Genomic DNA, 18627 nt, shown 5'->3' with positions numbered 1-18627 from the left:
GTGCTAGTCCAACAAAGCGCCACAATAGCATCAAAGATTTTGACAGTATCGTGCTAAAGTGCGCCATGGTGCGCTGTATTATAAATACAGTGCTACCATGGGGTTGTTAGGGGCCGCAGGGTGACGCAAGGAAATGGGCACATCAAAGCTGATGTGGCAGTTCCTTTTAATTTGCCCCTTAGTGGCATATTTACACAACCCTAGCACCATATTTTCAAAGCGGCATTGAGGCACATTTTGTGGCTTAATGCCGCCTTGTAAATATGGGCCCCCCCAATGCAGTTTTCTGTGGCAGAGGGGTGTGTAGTGAGTGCTGCTGTGGTTGTAACCACGCAGCACCAATTGCTTTTTGACACTGCCCCATATTTACAAGCAAACATTAATCTGAGGCAGAGTCAAAAACTAACGCCACCCCAGGGATGGTGTTAGCATGGCACAACAAGGAGAAATACTTTTATTTCTCCTATTTTTTGCTTTTTCTATGTGTGCTGCGTTGCTGAAGTGACACAGCGCGACGCTGCCAATTTTGGCACGGCGCTATGCCGAGCCACTCCCTTGTAAATATGCCCCTAAAAAAGGGAGGAGATGAATAAAGCCATGGCTATCAAACCGGAGCTGAGTATTTTCTATACCTGTTTCTGTAACACTGATAAAGCACTAACGAATCAACACAAAATCCTTGTATGAGTTGTGGCTCTAACACAAAAGTGGCATGTGCAATGGTAAGAATTTTCTCGGTTAAAAACACTGCTTGAATTCACAATGTGTTTTACACTTGGAAAATGTTTACTGACATGAAGAATTTCATGTGAGTAAATATAATTGTGGTGGTGGAATGTTTGCTTTCTAGTGCTGGGATGACCTGAGAATTGGTCGATACTGACAGGCTTACACATTTGTGCATAAACTCATGTCTGAGTCCTTCCCTATGTGGAAAGTCAGAGGGCAGAAGTAAATCCATTTCAGGGTCAGCACTGTTCCAGAGGTGGATGTCATCATGCACCTAATGCCTTCAATAGGAAGAAATTAACACAATTTCGCCTGGTCCAGTATTGGGATGTAGGTACATTGATAAGGATCTATATACGTTTAATGCATACAGAACTGCTTCCTCAGGCAAGGAAGGATTTGGATAGAAGATAGGTAGAATAATATTTTCAGAGCAATGAAGTGAAGAAAGAATCTTGGAAAGGAAATGGTTGGCTCAGGTGGAGGACTACTTTATCTGATAAAAAATGGATAAAAGGAGAAACAGAACGTAATGCTTTAATTTCCCCAACCCTTCTTTCTGAGCAGATGGCTACCTAAAAAAAACATTGGATGTAAGGTTTTTGAAATCCACAGTTTCAAACGGCTGAAAGGGCAGACTTTACAAGGCTCAGAAAACCAGAGATAAATCCCAAGAAGACATGGAAGAGTGTATCTACAGTAGATGGAGAAAGAAACTCTTCAGTAATCTAGATGCACAAGGGTTAACCAGAGAGTCACTATCCCCTGACAGCCTAGATCACTGCTCCACTGGGATCTAATGGTAAGCACTGCTAAGCCTACCGTAAGAAATCCAGTATCTTGACAGGGTCACAGGTAGAACAGAAAAGATCCTTTCTTTTTCACCAGATGGCAAAATTGTGCCAATGACGGCTGTAAGACTTAGTGGCTGAGAGCTTGCTAGAGAGCCGAATACATTCCCCAATCTCACCGAAGCAACCCTGAACTAACAGATTTAGCCTTTCAATAGCCATGTCTCCAGACTCAGTCACATGAGAGAATCTGGGAGTAGGACCTGGAGGCTGAGGGGGAATGGATGAATCAGACACTGTCTTCAGTGCTGGATTGCCGTCTGGAGCAGGACAGGGGAGCCATAGATTTGTGTACCATCATCATGGAACAACAAACAGAACCTTGGTGTGATCTTCCTGAACCTTTGTCAACACCTGAAAAATCAGAGGAAAAGATGCAAAGCAGTAAAAGGGCTCTTGTGGACAAGGAACTGATGAAGGTCTATTATCGCCTAAACTAATGTGCAAGGAAATAGGGAGCAGAAGTTCAACATAAGGGAGTTAGGCTGCAAAGTGATCCAGATAAGGCTGACAGAATCTCTGAATGATCTCCTGATATGTCTGAGGAGAGAGGCAAAGAGGAATTGATGATGAAAGCTGGAAGATAAACTGCCATGAGAGAGAGGAGATTCTGCTCTGCCTACAGACCTATGTACTTGGGAAAGGAGAAAAAAAGGGTTGGCTGCATCCCCTCTGGAGGTTGAAGTAAGCTCTGACCGCCTGGTTGTCCATCTGCACACAGACCCCTGGTTCCAGATCAGAGTATGGTGAACGAACAACAGCCACCTCCTTCCAGTTGGAGAAATTGAAAATCTACTGATTACCAACAGGCACTCGTTCCTACGTGAACATCCCTCTGCATCCTTGACTCTCGACTCCTGTGTCCGGTTCAATCAGAGCAGAGCGCAGCAGCAGCAGTAGCAGCAGCGGTAGGGGGAGCGGCCCCGCGGAAACTCGCCACCGTTGTACTTTCCCCCAGTAGGATCGGCAGGATCAGGATCAGGATCCTGCTCGTAGTCTGCCTGTCTGCCAAGCACGCCTGCAGCGGCCGCCGGTGCGCACAGAGGAGCCCCGCGGCAACAACAGCAACAGCGTCCCCTCTGAGGACCCCCGCAGAAGCGGCCCGATCTCAGGTGTGGCTTGCGGGGGGGGATACAATCTAATGAGGCAAAGAAAGGAGGGACGCCCTTCAAGGACGGCACACCGGGCGCCAGGCCAGGCTTCAGGGCATCAGCTACCGGTTATAGGGAAACCGGCCCTCTACTCCAGGTGCAGCCCGAGACGCGACCCCCAGCACCAGCAAGAGGCAGGTGAGCAGCAGAGGGGGAGGGCTAAAGGGCTAAGGGGGGGCAAGAAGGGCAACAAGGCGGGGGAAAGCTGGTCCAGGTTCTGGTGCTGCCCGGTTTCACTGCCAGGACGCGCAGCACCCCTCGCTCCCACCCACTCTGGTAGACCCACCAGGTAGTCTGTGGCTTCAACACCCCCCCTTGCCCCTGCCCCTCCCCCCACCCTTGCACCTTGCCCAGGGTTCCCACAAGACTGGGTAGCCCGGGCAGGAGCAGGAGGGACCAACAAGGACCGGCACCCTCTGGCAATTCCGGACTCTCTGTGCCCCCCAGGACCCAGGCTCCCAAAAGCTCCAAGTTCCCCCCGAAGGTTACCTTCACTGTACCCTCAGAAATCAACATACGTAAAAAGTATCTTCTTGGAGGACGGCACCCTTAACCGCCTCAAAATAATAAAAGGCACAACAAGGCCTATCTCTCCCACTCCAACAGCCCGCCCAAAATCACCCCGCTCTAAGGCAGCAAAACTTACCGACCATGAGATCAGGCAAAGCACGAGGCAGTATTATCAACCGTCCTGCAAAACAAGGAAGGAAAGAGAAAAAGGAAAGGAGACCTGGCTTTGGATGAAGCAACTCCAAAAAGGAGAGCAAGCAGTGAACAGGATCTCCCCCTCCCATGCAGGAGACAAAATCTAACAAATGGCACACGCGGAGAGGCGACCAAAACTCCAGCATGGAAGAAATGAACTGGGGAGAGCCCGGCTTTTGGAAATCGGTGACCCCTCCGGAGGGGGTTCCAGAGTCCGCAGTCTCTCCCAAGCATCGCAAGATAACCGATTATTTCACTACTAATGGAACCTACGCCGCCAGAAAAAGTATTGACTCACCGGCTCCAACCCAAACAAGTTTTGGGGAAATAACCACATCCAGCCAAGACTTGCAACAGCAAGGAAGCAACGAAAAGAAACTCAGAATGAATCCACCTCCTGTCCTCCCCCTACAGCCAACAGTAGTGATCAGGAAAAATCAGCCTACGAAAGTAGACGCATCAAGTACAGTCCAGGAAGACGTGGTGCCAGCTACTCCTACACCAGGAGCCCTCTACAATCCTAGGCAAGACCTAATTCTATGTAATAAATCCCTAGATGCTACTAAGTACCAATGGACATCTAGTCCAGCTAAGCTACCCATCCTGGACTCAGAACTGGTAGTAATCGCAGAACATTTACAACAAGAATCTCAGGAATGTGGTCCATTCTGTCAAAGTCCGAAACTCCACTCATTTCCAATGTACGGCTGTGAAATAGAAGAACAGGACCTCTGGGGTATAGAAAAGGTTTTCACAAGCAGATCATCAAAGGCAGAAACAGTGACAGCAGCACAGAAAGTGCCCCATAAAGCAACTATAAATAAAGTACTATCAAGTGGTAACCAAGAGCCCGACTTAAAGATACAAGCTCCATTAACAGTCAGGTCAGAAGAAATGTGGGCTGCAATCCTAAATTTAATGCAAGCAACTGTCATGGCGCTGCAATTTCATTCAAATAAAATGGACATTCAAGTTGACTTGCTAAACACCCTGGCAGTATTAGTCTCTGGGATTGACAGTAAGTTGGAAAAATTAAACGCCCTTATAACAAGGGCGCAAGTCAATCACTCTAATGACTTTACAATCTGCTCCTGTAAGGAGGAAGTAGAAAAGATATCTTAACTGCCGCAAATCCTAAAGGGAATACTTCAAGAAATCTGCTCCACCCGGAAGGATGAACATACATGCACTAAACCACTCGCCACCATGCTAAAATCCACACCGAGGGAGCAGAAACAAGAGGAGCAGCAGCCCCTTTCCTCCCTAGCACCCGTTTCATCAACTGTAAGTAAGAAGATAATATCGGCTGACAGCCGCCAACTAGCAAGTGCTAGTAGGGAACCCCTGGAGAATCATCTTCCGCTACAGTCCATCGATAAGCCCGGGAACCCTGAGTTTCCCACAACCTGGACCCTTTCAAAAAGAGAACCAAAGCGGGCAAGGAAGGGAAGGAAGTCCGCACAACTTCATCAAATAACTGCCATAAAAAGCACTGATACTAGCCTAAAGGAACCATCGAAAGACCATGCGACGTCAAATGGAGGGTATAATAGAGACATTACTACCCACATAAGTACAAGCTCTAACATAATAGTAGATGTGATAACACTCCCCGCTTCATCAGACAATACCCAGTCAACAAAGTCTCCCCTGAGGCCACCCGCAGCAATTGGTACAACAACAGACTTAAGACCAAGTCCCATAAGGGGCCAGCAGAGTACAAAACCAAAACCCAACACGCCTGCGCTGCCCCCCCAACTAACACTGGTCAATGTGGGCAGCAAGGGACACAAGCCTGCCACTGGTCAGTGGGAAGATGGTTATAAAGAGCAAAACCGGCACATAGAGCAAAATCAGTCACTTATAACAGACACGAATACCCAGGAGTCCATCCTCCAGTTACTCTGGATTCCAGAATTCACCTCCAGGTCCCCCACAGATGTTCTTAATCGCTCTTCTATCTTAAGAATCATAAAAGCCTTACCGGATCTTCAGTTTGTAGCCTCGGAGGACCTCGCTGCAATAAAATTTATCCAAGCAAGAGGCAGCCAACACACGGATCCAACACTCACCATATTCTCGGCACCGGATATCCCAAAGCGGATCATGAAAAGAAAGGACCTATTGAAAGCCTGGGGCATTGAGGTGACCATTTACAAAGGAGAGCGCTACCCAACTCCGTTACTAGCCTCGCAATACCTGGGAAATCCTAAAGGTACATGGTCGGTTTTGAAAGGAGTACATCAGGCCAGCAGACCCATTGAAGAAAGGTCCAGTGAGAAAAGTCCATCCAAGCACCCGCTGACAGTCCAAGTATGGAGAGAAGAAGGGAGGGAAAAAGTGGTCTTGGGTCAACAAATGTATCCGGAAAGGGAATGGGCAGCTACGGCCTTACCCCCAAGACCGATGGGCAACAATTGAATAGGTAATGATCGACCCGCACACAGCATATTATCCATTTGCTCCTGGAAGGTAGTTGGCCTACGGGCAAAACTGGAGGATCCTGCAGTAATAAATTTTTTCAGTTCCTTCAACATTTTACTCCTACCGGAATCCTGAGCAATGGAATCAATACCGATAATCGGATTCATGGAATATCTTAGCCCAGCAACAAAAACAAATAGGCCCGGTAGGCCGAAGGGAGGCCTAGCCATTTACGTTAGTACGTGCCTTTTGGTAAAAATCTCTGAGCGTAAGGAGGAAGACCAACCCTTTCAATTACTCCGGCTGGACGATTGGGGGAAAAACACACAGGAACCACTTTTCCTGGTCAACACACACATCAATCCAAAAAATAAAAAAATTGAAGCAAACAAATTGTTAACTCAACTGTTATGGATAAAAAGCACAGTCAAATCGGCATTCTGACTAATGTCGGGCGATTTCAATCTCTGCTTATTCCACAACCCCAGTGAGGACCACATTCAAACAGTGGCAAGAATGCCCAGCCAAACCCTCCCAAAAAAACACAGGAAAGACAAAATAGGGGAGAGTTTTATACGCACTTGTGACTCAGTAGGCCTCTTCGTGCTAAACGGACGAAAGTGCCCCGATATCCCACCGGCATGGACAAGATTCTCCGGGAAATCGGTCTCCTATCTAGACTACACTTTGGTGTCCCCTGCTTTATATAAGTTAGTAAACACCTTTACCATCATGGACCGCACGGAAAGTGATCATAAGCCTCAGGTATTTGGGATCTGTGCATCACCACAAAAGCCGGAGAAAGTGGTAGCCCTAAACGGGGCATTGGGCACCGAAAATCTAAAGCGACTCAATTGGTCCTCTGACACCATTGAAAGTCAGGCAGAAGAGGCCCTATGAAAGCTAGAATCAATGACCACAAGTGGGGCAAAGTTGACAACAGTTTGGAAGAATTTTGCCCTCGACCTCATAAAAAAAGATTCCTTAAGTAACACAAGAAAGGGAGCACATTTGAATCACCGCCAAAGTTCACTTTTACCGCTGCCAGTGCGCAAAAGGAAACAGCTGTAGGTAAATTGTTAAGGTCACTGCGTAAATGCCCAGATAATGGATCAATACTGACTGCTCTGAGAGAACAAAGGAAATTGTATAAAAGGGATCTATGGACCTTTAAAAAACGCCAACAGGAGGCCCTGTGGGCCAAACTACATTTTGCGACCAAAACATCTGACTCCAAAAGATTTTGGAAAATCATCAATACAATAGACAATGGTGCAAAAGCAGGCAATAATGCAAACATAACAGAGGAAATACGGGTATCCCATTTAAAGTCCCATCTAAAAGAACTGACCATCGAAGAAGGCCCTCAAATTCAGGGGCATATGATTGGCTGGGAACCCAGCGTCCCTGAAGCTTTGAAATTTACGGCACCAGAACTATTAAAGATCATTGGAAAGTAATGAATGGACTGCGCCCCCCGCCCTAATGGCTTACCGCAAGCATTATTCAAACAGGAAACGGAAAGATGGGCCAATTTCCTGGCTGCAATGTTTAATGACGTGCTCACAACAGGCACTGTCCCGACATCCTGGAAAGGCTCTATAATCCACCCCATATATAAGGGAGGGAGCGTGGTTTCCCCAAGTAACTACAGACTAATCGCTCTTTTAGACGTTGACCTCAAGTACTTTTCCTGCTGTGTGCTAAAACATCTAGAAGCCTGGATTACAGATAATAATATTCTACCTTTAAATCAAACCAAGCACCAAGGAACATTAACAAATCTTATGGGGCTAGGTCTGATCATAAACAGAGCAAAAGCAAAGGGGACTCCAACTTATTTATGTTTTGTTGACTTTAAAGCTGCTTTTGACTGTGTCGTCCGCGGCAAATTGTGGGCCAAATTACTAGGGTGGTGGCTGCCACATTCTATTTTAAATGCCATCAAAATGATATACTCTGATACTTGGGTGAAGGTTAAATTGGGGGAAGGCTCTCACCTATCCAGGGCAGTCAAAACAACAGTTGGTGTGAAGCAAGGCTGTGTATTGGCCCCAACACTCTTCAACCTGTACATAGCAGATCTCCCCACCAAGTTAAATGGTCATTCATCCCACTCTCCCTCACTGGGCGGTCAACAAGTATCCAATCTGCTATATGCAGATGACCTACTACTAATTAGTAATACCAGAATAGGCATGCAGAAATTGTTAAAGGCATTAGAAGAATACTCAGGATCTAATGATTTAGAAATCAATCATAACAATTCTAAAATGATTACCTTAAACCGCAGGCCGACCAGCCAATGTATATGGCATATGAATGGGAAAACCCTAGAGGAAGTGACATCATGTAGATACCTAGGATTTGTGATGGACGCTAGAGGTAATTACACGCCACAAAAAGAAGCAATAAAAAACAAGGCGCAGGCCCTTACTTACGCCTTTTGTAAGCTAGCAAACTCAATCTGTGGTCATGCTCTGAACCCATTAACAGCTGTAATGAGAGTGAAACTACTTCCAACTCTCAGCTACGGGACTGAAATAATGAGGGGGATGGAAGTAGGTCTTCTGGATAAGCTTCTGATAAAGACCTATAAGCACGTTTTTGGGCTCCCCGGGCGTGCTTCGCCACCCAGGTCAGACTGGAATTCATGCTGGTCAAACAGTCGTTAGCCCGACCCGCGGCAGATATTAAATGCTGCTACAAATTGAGCCGTGCCTCAAAAGGGTCTTTAGCCAATCTAGTCTGGCAAGAAATTATCCTAGAAAGAGGGAACTGCACCTACATAAGGTATCTAGAAAAAAGTAAGAGTCTTTTGAACTCAGATGAGGTATGGGACCGGTCTCTACCCATCCCCGTTTTCAATAAAGCTGTGAATAAAGCAAGTAAATTACAAAGCTGGCTAGAAGATAGGGTCTCGTTGACCAAAAGGGAGCACAGTTGGTTGATCCTTAACTCCTACAAAACGTTTAAAGAATCACTACTTATGGCTGGCTCCTACTCACGGAAAATCAAGCAATCCTTTCTCAGACTTAGGCTGGGTGAAGTCCCAACGTTAGACCTCATGCCAAAATGGAAGAAGGAGCGGCATGTAGGCTGCCGTCTTTGTCATCTAGCAGATGAAATCTTGGTGCATGTGGTCTGCATTTGTCCAGCTTTGGCGGTTGAAAGAAGACTCTTACTGAAAAAAAGAATTAATCAGTTTGAGAATTAGATCCTGCAGACAAGCATTAATTGAAGCTATTAACCCTGGAAATACAATATTGAACATTAGGCTGGTTAAATTTTTGGAAATTTTCTCGCTCAAAATTACAGCCTCTCAAAATAACCAAGTCATAGGGAGGGCGGAAATGATAACAAAATCCCTATAACCCACTCTGAACATCTTAAAGAAGGGAAGGCTTCTAGGTAGTTCATTTGGGTTGCTTAGCCTGTGTTGTAATAAAGTCTGGTACTAACAATCAGACTTAAGTAGGGGTAAATAAAATCGATAGAAGGTCTCTTGCCACTTTGTCCTATTTTTACTAATGCCTCATTGGTCTATTACTGTTCTCTTTTAAATTTCTATGTGGAAGGAAATTTCAGATATCATCTCATTTTAAACACAGGACTTTTATTGCACTGTATTTGCCTTTCCTACACTAAGATTGTTCTGTTGCCATATTATTATTAATGCCTTATTGCACTAATAAGTTCTTTTTTTTTAATTTTCATGTGGAAAGAAATTTTATATACCATTTTATTTTAAGCTTAGGATCTGTAATAGCCTTATTTCACTAAATTTGCTCTGTTAAATGTAATGTGGAAGGAAAAGTTTTATGGTTTTAATTAACTAATAAAAAAACTTGTGTGTGTGTGTGTGTGCAGTGATTACTCCACCATCCCTGCACCTGAGAGGTTTCCGGGACTGCTCCCAACCGCCTTTGCTGGCATCTATGGAGACTGTTACAACAGTAGGGGCTTTGAGCTGAAAATCTCTCTCCTGATTGGCTGGATTGAGCCATGGTTGTACATCCTGATAAATATGAGAAGTAACTGGAATGGAAACCTCATAAAACTGGAATAGTGGAGCCCAATGGTGAAGGATATAGTGCACAAAGGGGTAAAGGTGAACATGACTCCATGGAAGGATTGACATCGTTGTAACCATCTATCCCTGGCTGCTGATCCAAAGTCTTGCTGAGGCTTCAGACATCAGTAAGGTGAGGTGAAACATCAGTTTCTCCTTCCTCCTGATGGTAAGAAAGCCTTCCTCTAAATCCATATGGAATCTGGCTTCAATGAACTGGAGGAATGTGATGGAAGGAGGGGTGACTTGCTGTACTCAGAGAGGAACCCATAGTCCTGGAGCAGACTGCATCCACAATTGACCTCTTCCTTCATTTTAGGAAGAGAAGACGTTGTATTTAGCCAGTCACCAAGAAAGGGATATTCCTCTAGCATGCCAAACCTTTGCGCTGAGGCCAGACCAAAGAGAAGGACCAAAAAGTGATAGTACTGACCTATCACCACAAATCTTAGGAATTTGTGGTGACTTGGGTGAGTTGGCACACTCAGGTAAGCATGTCAAGGGATGCCAAGTAATCCCCTTTCTTGAGTAAGGGGAAGGTGCTCTGTAAAATTAACATTTTGAAAGGCTGATGCACCACAAAAGAGTTTACTCCCTTAAGGTCCAGGATGGTCCAGGATGTTTTGTGCACAAAGAAAAGACTGGGGTAGAAATCCTGAAAACTTTCACCTTAAGGAACCGGAATTATGTCGGATTGATGTACAGGATCCTGTGGAAGAAGAGTTTGATGAAAGTGAAAGACTAGGATTTCTAAAAATTCTAATTTGTAACCTCTCAAGACCGTGCCCAAAGCTATCACATCTGACACAGGTCTGTGCCAAACCTTCTGAAACAGTAAAAGGTGACCTCTGGCAGTAATTACCTAAGAGTAGTCATGCCTTTGGAGGTGCAGGAGTCAGAGTGTTGGCAGGTGGTTTGGATACATCAAGAGTTGGGGCCCCTCGGGCACAAATCCTATCATGAAAGAGTGAGAGCTACCTCTTGAAAATACCAGAATAAAATCATTGTTGTAAGCAAATCCTTTTCCACATGAAAATGAAGGTGTCCGTAGCTTGTTGTACTTGGCAGATTTTTTCACCATGTCCTCAAGCTGTTGCCCGAAGTGCTAGGTCCCATCAAATGGCAGTTTCAATGGGATTGATTTTTGTATCACATCCACTTTCCAGGTGTGCATCCAAATATGGCTCTGTACTGCGATTGCTGCTCCCCAGGCACATAAATTATTGGAGAAAATATCTGACAGAAATCAGACATATTGTTCCATGAAACTCAGGGTTGTTAACCTCTCCAAGCCCTCGTTCATGTTCTCCACCAAGATCGGAAAATCTTTAAGAAGAGACTGAACTGTGTAACTTGTATACAGGAGAATGGAGTGTGTAAATTGTGTAGGCATTTGCTGTAACTGAAAATTTGGAAGCCGCATAGGATCTTTCTAAGTCACCTTCAACCTTTTTGTCTATGGGGTCTGGAGGTAATGCATCTTAAAAAATTATACTGCCTTGAGATGAAAGACCAGCTATAAGGTTATGCATGTTAACCACAGCTAGGAACTCATCAGCAAATGTATTCAAAGGTTAGCGTCTAGATAAGCCAGAAACTTGGGATTCATTCTGGACGACAAGCTCAACATGACTGCACAAGAATATGCGGTCAGGTCCTCCTGCTTCCATATTCTCCACATGCTTCGAAACATCTTCAAATGATTTCCCTTGAACAGCAAACGCACCATCAACCAAGCATACCCATCACAAGCAGATTGGATTATGGTAACAGACCCTACGCCGGGATCCACAACCATCTTCTCCTCCACCGACCTCAGACCATCCAGAACACCGCAGCAAGACTCATCGTTGACCTCCCACGATGCACTCACATCTCATCACACCTCAGAGAGCTACACTGGCTCCCCATCAACAAGCACAGTCAATTCCAAATCCTCATACATGCATATAAGGTACTGCACAACATCAGACCAATATACCTGAACAACCACCTTCACTTTCACCAACCGACAAGACACCTACGTTCAGCCTGCACTCAGCCAGACTCTCACTCTCACACACCCCCTCAATCCCCAAAAGCAGAACAGGAGGTCGAGCATTCTACTACATCAAACCCAAGATCTTGAACAAATGCCCTCAACACATCAGGGCCTCCTCCTCACTTACTTGAATTCTGCAGAAAGCTGAAGACCTGGCTCTCTAAGTAACAGCAGGGCACACATTTAACACCTTCAGTCTGACACCTTCACGCTTGCTCTAGTGCCTGGATACCTTCACTGGTGATTAGTTGCACTATACAAATCCACGTAACATAACATAACATTGGTAAAGCCAGTAGGTTTTACCTACTCAAGCTCTATTGGCTTGGTCACTAATTTTTTATACATGTTGCACTGTGCAGGCTGATGTGCAACATGGCTTAAAGTAGAAAAATAGGGATATGACACGGGCAGCATTGACTGCGTCATGGCACTTTTTTTCTTTACTTTATGTCATGTTGCACAGCATCACAGGTTACTGTGTACCATGGCTTAAAGTAAAAAAAAGTTCTATGACACCACCAGCAATGACTGAGTCATACCGCTTTTTTTTATCCATGTTGCACAGCAGCCCACGCTGCTGTGCAATATGTTAGAAAATGCACAATGGGGGTCAAGACCCAAGAGACAGTTGCAGGGTAGGATGGAGGGAGATGCAACAAAGGACAGCGGGAGGGGGGAAAGCAATGCAAGGGAGGTGCAGGGGAGGAGGGTGGGAGCAGCAAAAATGGGAGAGGGAAAACAACATGAGGAATGTGCAGGGTAAGGGGAGGACAGCAATAACAGAAACCGGTAGAAGAGGGTATGGGGAAAGCAAAACGAGAACAGTGCAGAGGAGGTGGGAGGGAACACCAGCAATGGCAGTGGGAAGAGAACGGGGGTTCAAGCAACAAGAGGGAGGTGCAAGGGAGGGAGGTAGACTTATAGACACATGCAGTTGGTATTTTGTGGTCTTTCAAAGCTCTTTGCAAAGCTACAGTAAATTTGATCACAGTTTCCTCCTGCCAAACTGGCAAGAAACTTAAAATATGGCTTGTTTGTAAGGGTACCAAAGTTGTATTATGGCGCTTAAGGGTTCATCCTCTGATGTTAGTGAAGTCTAACTTTATAGACTGACATACAAGAGAGTAGTAACAGAGAGGAGAGACTCCGTTAGAAAGGAAGCATTGAATTAATTAAAGACAGCTAATTGATATGATGATACTTGCTCTTTTTGGACAATAGTCAATGCACTCTATTTTAAATATGTTTGTAATTCTGTAATGAATGCAACTATATCTGCTGAAGGTCTGGTAGCTCAGTTTGCCTGTATGTATGAATCAATTCAAGCAGATGGGACACCACTTAAAGCTTGGAATGAAATACTAAAATGTAACGAGTATTGCCTGATGTTTGAAACTACTAAGGTGATAATGGTCACTAAGCAGAGTTCCCGGAGCAAAGCCCCAGGTCCGGGTGGGGTCTCAGTGGACATCTGTGGGGAAAATATTGATCTACGGGTCCTGTTTCTAACAAATGTACTCCAAATTCCACCTAGCTAGCCCTCCCTCAAATCCTAGTCTCAGTCAACAATCGTCCCCATATGCAAGAAAGGGGACAGGGGGCCCACAGTATTTTTATCTCATATCTTTGCCGGATTCCATAGTCAAGGCCATGGGTAGAATCCTTCTTGACTGCCTTGACCCATGGGCCCTGGAGAATTCCAACCTTTAAGAAGTACAGTTCGGGTTTTGCCAGGGAACAGGAACTATACAGCAAGGCCTGAATCTGTTTCTCTTTATTAATAAATACACCAAGCTAAAAAAGGGCTCCCTTCATCTAGCCTTCATGGACTCAAGCCTTTTTTTTCACTTTGTGAGGTCCAATAGGTAGGCAATGTTGTCCTAGATTGGTATGGACTAGTCTTTAGTGCATTTTTGGGGCAACTTCCCACTGATGCTTCAAACCCCATCAGGTATGAACCCAATGGGAATCACACCAGATGCCGCTAAAGTGTAATTGGATACGAGGGAGTGCACTGATGAGATCAAGATCATGAGAGGAGTTAGGCAAAGCTGTGTTTCACACCTCTTTTGGTTAACCCTTTACTTCAATGATCTAGAATGCTCACTGGCAGAGTCTGGAGCTGATGATACTGCAATTGAGTGCTCAATCTATCCACTTTCTGCTGTACACAAATGATGCAGTTAACATGTCGAGAACGGCTAATGGCTTGCAGAAGCTTTAAGACTCATTTGCTTGTTTATGGAAAGGTTAGATTTAATGACAAATCTATGGGGGTCATTCTGACCCTGGCGGTCATCGACCGCCAGGGCCAACGACCGCGGAAGCACCGCCAACAGGCTGGCGGTGCTTCCATGGGCATTCTGACCGCAGCAGTACAGCCGCGGTCAGAAACGGGAAACCGGCGGTGTCCCGCCGGTTTCCCGCTGCCCCAGGGAATCCTCCACGGCAGCGCTGCTTGCAGCGCCGCCATGGGGATTCCGACCCCCTTACCGCCATCCTGTCCCTGGCAGTTTTCACCGCCGGGAACAGGATGGCGGTAACGGGTGTCGTGGGGCCCCTGGCATGGGCACTGCAGGGGCCCCCTAACAGGGCCCCACATTGATTTTCAGTGTCTGCCAAGCAGACACTGAAAATCGCGACGGGTGCCACTGCACCCGTCGCACGCCTTCAACTCCGCCGGCTCCATTCGGAGCCGGCTTCCACGTTGAAGGCGCTTTCCCGCTGGGCCGGCGGGCGGCCTTCTGGCGGTCGCCCGCCAGCCCAGCGGGAAAGCCAGAATGGCCGCCGCGGTCATTCGGCGGCTCCCGCCGGGCGTGCGGTTACCGCCGCCGGCGGGAGTCAGAATGACCCCCATAGTCTTTTGTTATGGTATGTGGAGAAAACAGCACCAATTCAAAAACACATACAATCTGCGGAGTAGAGATTTCCTACGTTTACTTACCTAGGGTTCCCTTTTGATGTTGATTGCAATTGGCATCATCTTCTGAAGGTTAGAAGGGTGCAATTTGAGCGATCTAGTGAGGCAGCATTCAGGTTTTCCACAAAGCTTGTTTCTCAACCACTGGAAGTAATGATTAGATAAAAAGCCAAATGCATTTCTGTGCTAAGCTATGGTGGAGGTATTTGGGGGATGTCTGACCTGTCCTGCATGTAGAAAGCTAAGAATGCATTCTTGAAAAGGCTTTACTGGCCCCTGTTAACTGTGGAACATTTATATGCCTCTCCAAGCTTGGTCTTCCTTATCTGGAAGACTACATCAAGTTACACCCATTGATACTTTGAGGTTCTATTTGGACAAAACAGAAAACATGCTTTAACCCTTGTGCAATCTCTGACCGCCTCGAGCTTGACTGAGCCTTACAGATACCTTGGCCATATTACAATTTACATTAAAGAAAAATGTTCCGAGATAGGCAAATCCACCTTTTTAATAACCCAGCCTGTATTATATCTGCTAAATAAATTATAGAAAAAACGTATTCTAAAACAAAGACATGCCACTAGCGATGAATTGGAGATGTCGAAGACGTCGGTCAGAGACTACCAACTGCTCTCCCCCACCTACGAAATGGAAAGGTATCTGAAAAATGTACCCAGAGCACAACACAGGTTTTATCTTATCCGATTTAAGTTTAAAGTTGTCCATTACCTACTCAGGGACCCAAAGGGTGCATTTAGGGCGGCAGATCTTTTATGTGCGGCAAACTTTCCACCCAATCAACTCTGCATTTGATCTTCTTTTGTAAGTTATGTGAAGATGTACCCAGGAAAATGTATTTGGTCACTTCATTGAGAATGCTGCACATCAGACAATGTAGGTCGGCACTCCTATCATTAATTGCTAACTTTGGAACTTGTCTTCAACACAATAACTACATTCACACAGGCTGCAGTAAGGGTAAGAAACTATTAGGAGTGGATTTTAGGCTACTTGATTGTATATTTTGATTGCGGATTAATCATATTGCACATTGTTTTTACATTGTTTTATTTAGATTTTTTTTATATGTAATTAATTTTCCTTATTTATTTATTGTAATATGTTTTACCTTTATGCGTGTCTTTTATGGCCCCTGACCCAAATAAAGAATTTCTGAAATAATTTCTGATTAGCACCTTGCATTGATATCCAAGTATTGAGACTTCCACATATTTCTTACACTGCATGGATAGCTTGACCTCCAAATTGCACTGCTATTTCAGACTGAAACATCCAGAGAGCTCTCGCCCAAGTTATATATAAACTTGCATGATTCACTCCTCTCGCTGTATGGAGCCATTTCTAGAGCTCTCATAATGCATCTCTATCCAGACCAGCACCTTACATTGCTGTCGTAATACTGAGACAACCAAAGACCTTGTACAAGAATCTCCATTTTGACTTCCACCATACACTGCTCTTCCAGTAATGAGATAGCCACAAAGCTCTCTTTATTCTCACATACACAAAGTACTGCAATCCTAGAACTAAGATGTCGCAAATGCTCCAGCAATTAATTTCTGTCCTAATCTGTCATGCACTTTTGACCTAGTATTTAAACATCTACCAATGAATCTCTATTCTGATCAGCACTGTGCAGTACAATCCCACTACTGAGACATCCACAGTGCTCTCAAAATGGCTCTCTAGCCTGACTGGGACCTTTTTTTTTAGGTCGAGCACGCAAGCGCTCTGACATTTCGTAATCTATCTGTGGGCTTTTCACCACACCCAACGCACGCCCATCACTATCACTCATTCATGGGCTTGCCTATCAAAAATCCTTTTTTATCATTGGTAAATGCTTTACGTTTATTTCTCCTTGGGGCAGTTTTGTTACCGCCTTGGTCGTCGACCCAGTTACATGGATAATTGCACGTTTGCCGATACGTTTTACTGCAAGCAAACTTCTTTTTCCGTTTGTGACTCTCCTTCGCGCTCAGGCTCATGGCGGCTGTGGCGCTTTGAATTAGCTTTCTTATGTCAACCATTTTTCTTTTCATTTTCAATTGATGTGGCAAGAAAAGTCTAGTTTGAAATTTACAACGCTAATAACTCTAACTCCAGCAAATGCGAGACCCATTGCATTGCAAATGTTTGTTCTGTCTAATTACCAAGACCTCTAAAACGGTTCCACATTGCACCCTTAGCGTGACACATAAGAAACACTGCTATCTTAATATCTAGAGATCCCCAGAGCGCTTACAACAATGCATCTCTATCCTGGCCAGTGCCTAGCACTGTTGTCATTAAAACAGGGATTCAAAGGGATTTTGAAGTGCACTTCTAAACTGACCTGCAACCCACACTGCTATCCCACTACCTAAACATCCACAGAGAACCCACAATGAATCTCTGCTCTGACCTGCAGGTTGAACTGCTATCACCGCAGAGATCTCACAATGCATTTCTGTCCTGGCATTCACACTGTAATCCCGTTTCAGTGCTATAACCTCCAAATAGCCCTCAAAATGCACCTCTAGCATGACACACAAAACGCTCTCGCCTTCATGTAATGAAACAGCCGACACTGTTCCATACTGCACTGATGCTGTTCTAACCTGCCTACTGTGTGCATTGGCTTCCCAGCACTGACACATCTAGAGACCTCTCAGTGCACTGATGCTCCAGTACAGAGACATATAAGGCTGCTTGCGTCATGTACTTCCAGTCTGACCTGCTCCTTGCATAGTGCTACTGACACAGCCTGAGCGCTGACACAAAGACCTCTATTCTGAGCTCTACCTTTCACACCTGCAGTGAGAAATCTGCACACCTTCCACAAAGCATCTCTAGCGTTTCCTGCAGGAACCTATGGCATGGTATTAACATTTATATGGTATACAATCTGCCTTTATTTGCATTTTCATTACATTCTTTCCCAACACTGAGGCGTCCCAAGCTCTCACAGAGTCATTATTTCTGCTAAGGTAGTTCTGAGGGTAAAAGCCGCAGCTGCAGAGAACCGCGTGACCCACTGGTTTGAATCTCAGATGAAAACCATTAATCTGAGTAATATTACTTGTTATCACCCAGCTCGAAGTAAATCATTTTAAATGCTCTATACAGGTTGTCTACTTTCAAATTGCAATAAAATAGCTTGAGGTTGAATGCATGTTTTAATGGCCTTTGTTTAACCGGCAGGTCACAGATTCCAATCCCAGTAAGATCTTGTTGTGGCTTAATAAACCTGTCACTTAAACCTTGATGTATTATGCAGGTCACAATTTCTATTCGCAGTGGCACAGCTCACGGGGATTTAATGCGTCTGTGGAGGAGATATCTAAGCAAGCTGCTGATCACTTACGTGAATCCCTTCACAGCTATCACAGAGCTTCATTCTTTCAAGGTTGAATAAGATAGCACATTTTGAACCTAGCAAAAGAAGCAACTAAAAGCTGTTAGTGCAAGGCTAGGATGTCCTAAATTGGTTCTTACTTAATATTCCCTTCATTATAATATTTTGTAATTCGAAAGTAAATGCTCGTGGAGTTTAACCTGCTCGCTTTCCCTCACTTCTCCAGATCCATTGAACAACAACAGATGAACCTACTCTTCAAACACTGATAACATTTAACAGAGGAGCATGTATCTTGATGCATAGGGACACTTCACAAGAATCTTAAGGGTTGTGTTTGAGAATGTTGTAAGTAGGCTGGTTGCATTCT

Source organism: Pleurodeles waltl, chromosome 5, assembly GCF_031143425.1.
Source record: "Pleurodeles waltl isolate 20211129_DDA chromosome 5, aPleWal1.hap1.20221129, whole genome shotgun sequence".
In the NCBI taxonomy this organism is placed as follows: domain Eukaryota; kingdom Metazoa; phylum Chordata; class Amphibia; order Caudata; family Salamandridae; genus Pleurodeles; species Pleurodeles waltl.
This window is presented reverse-complemented; position numbering follows the sequence as displayed.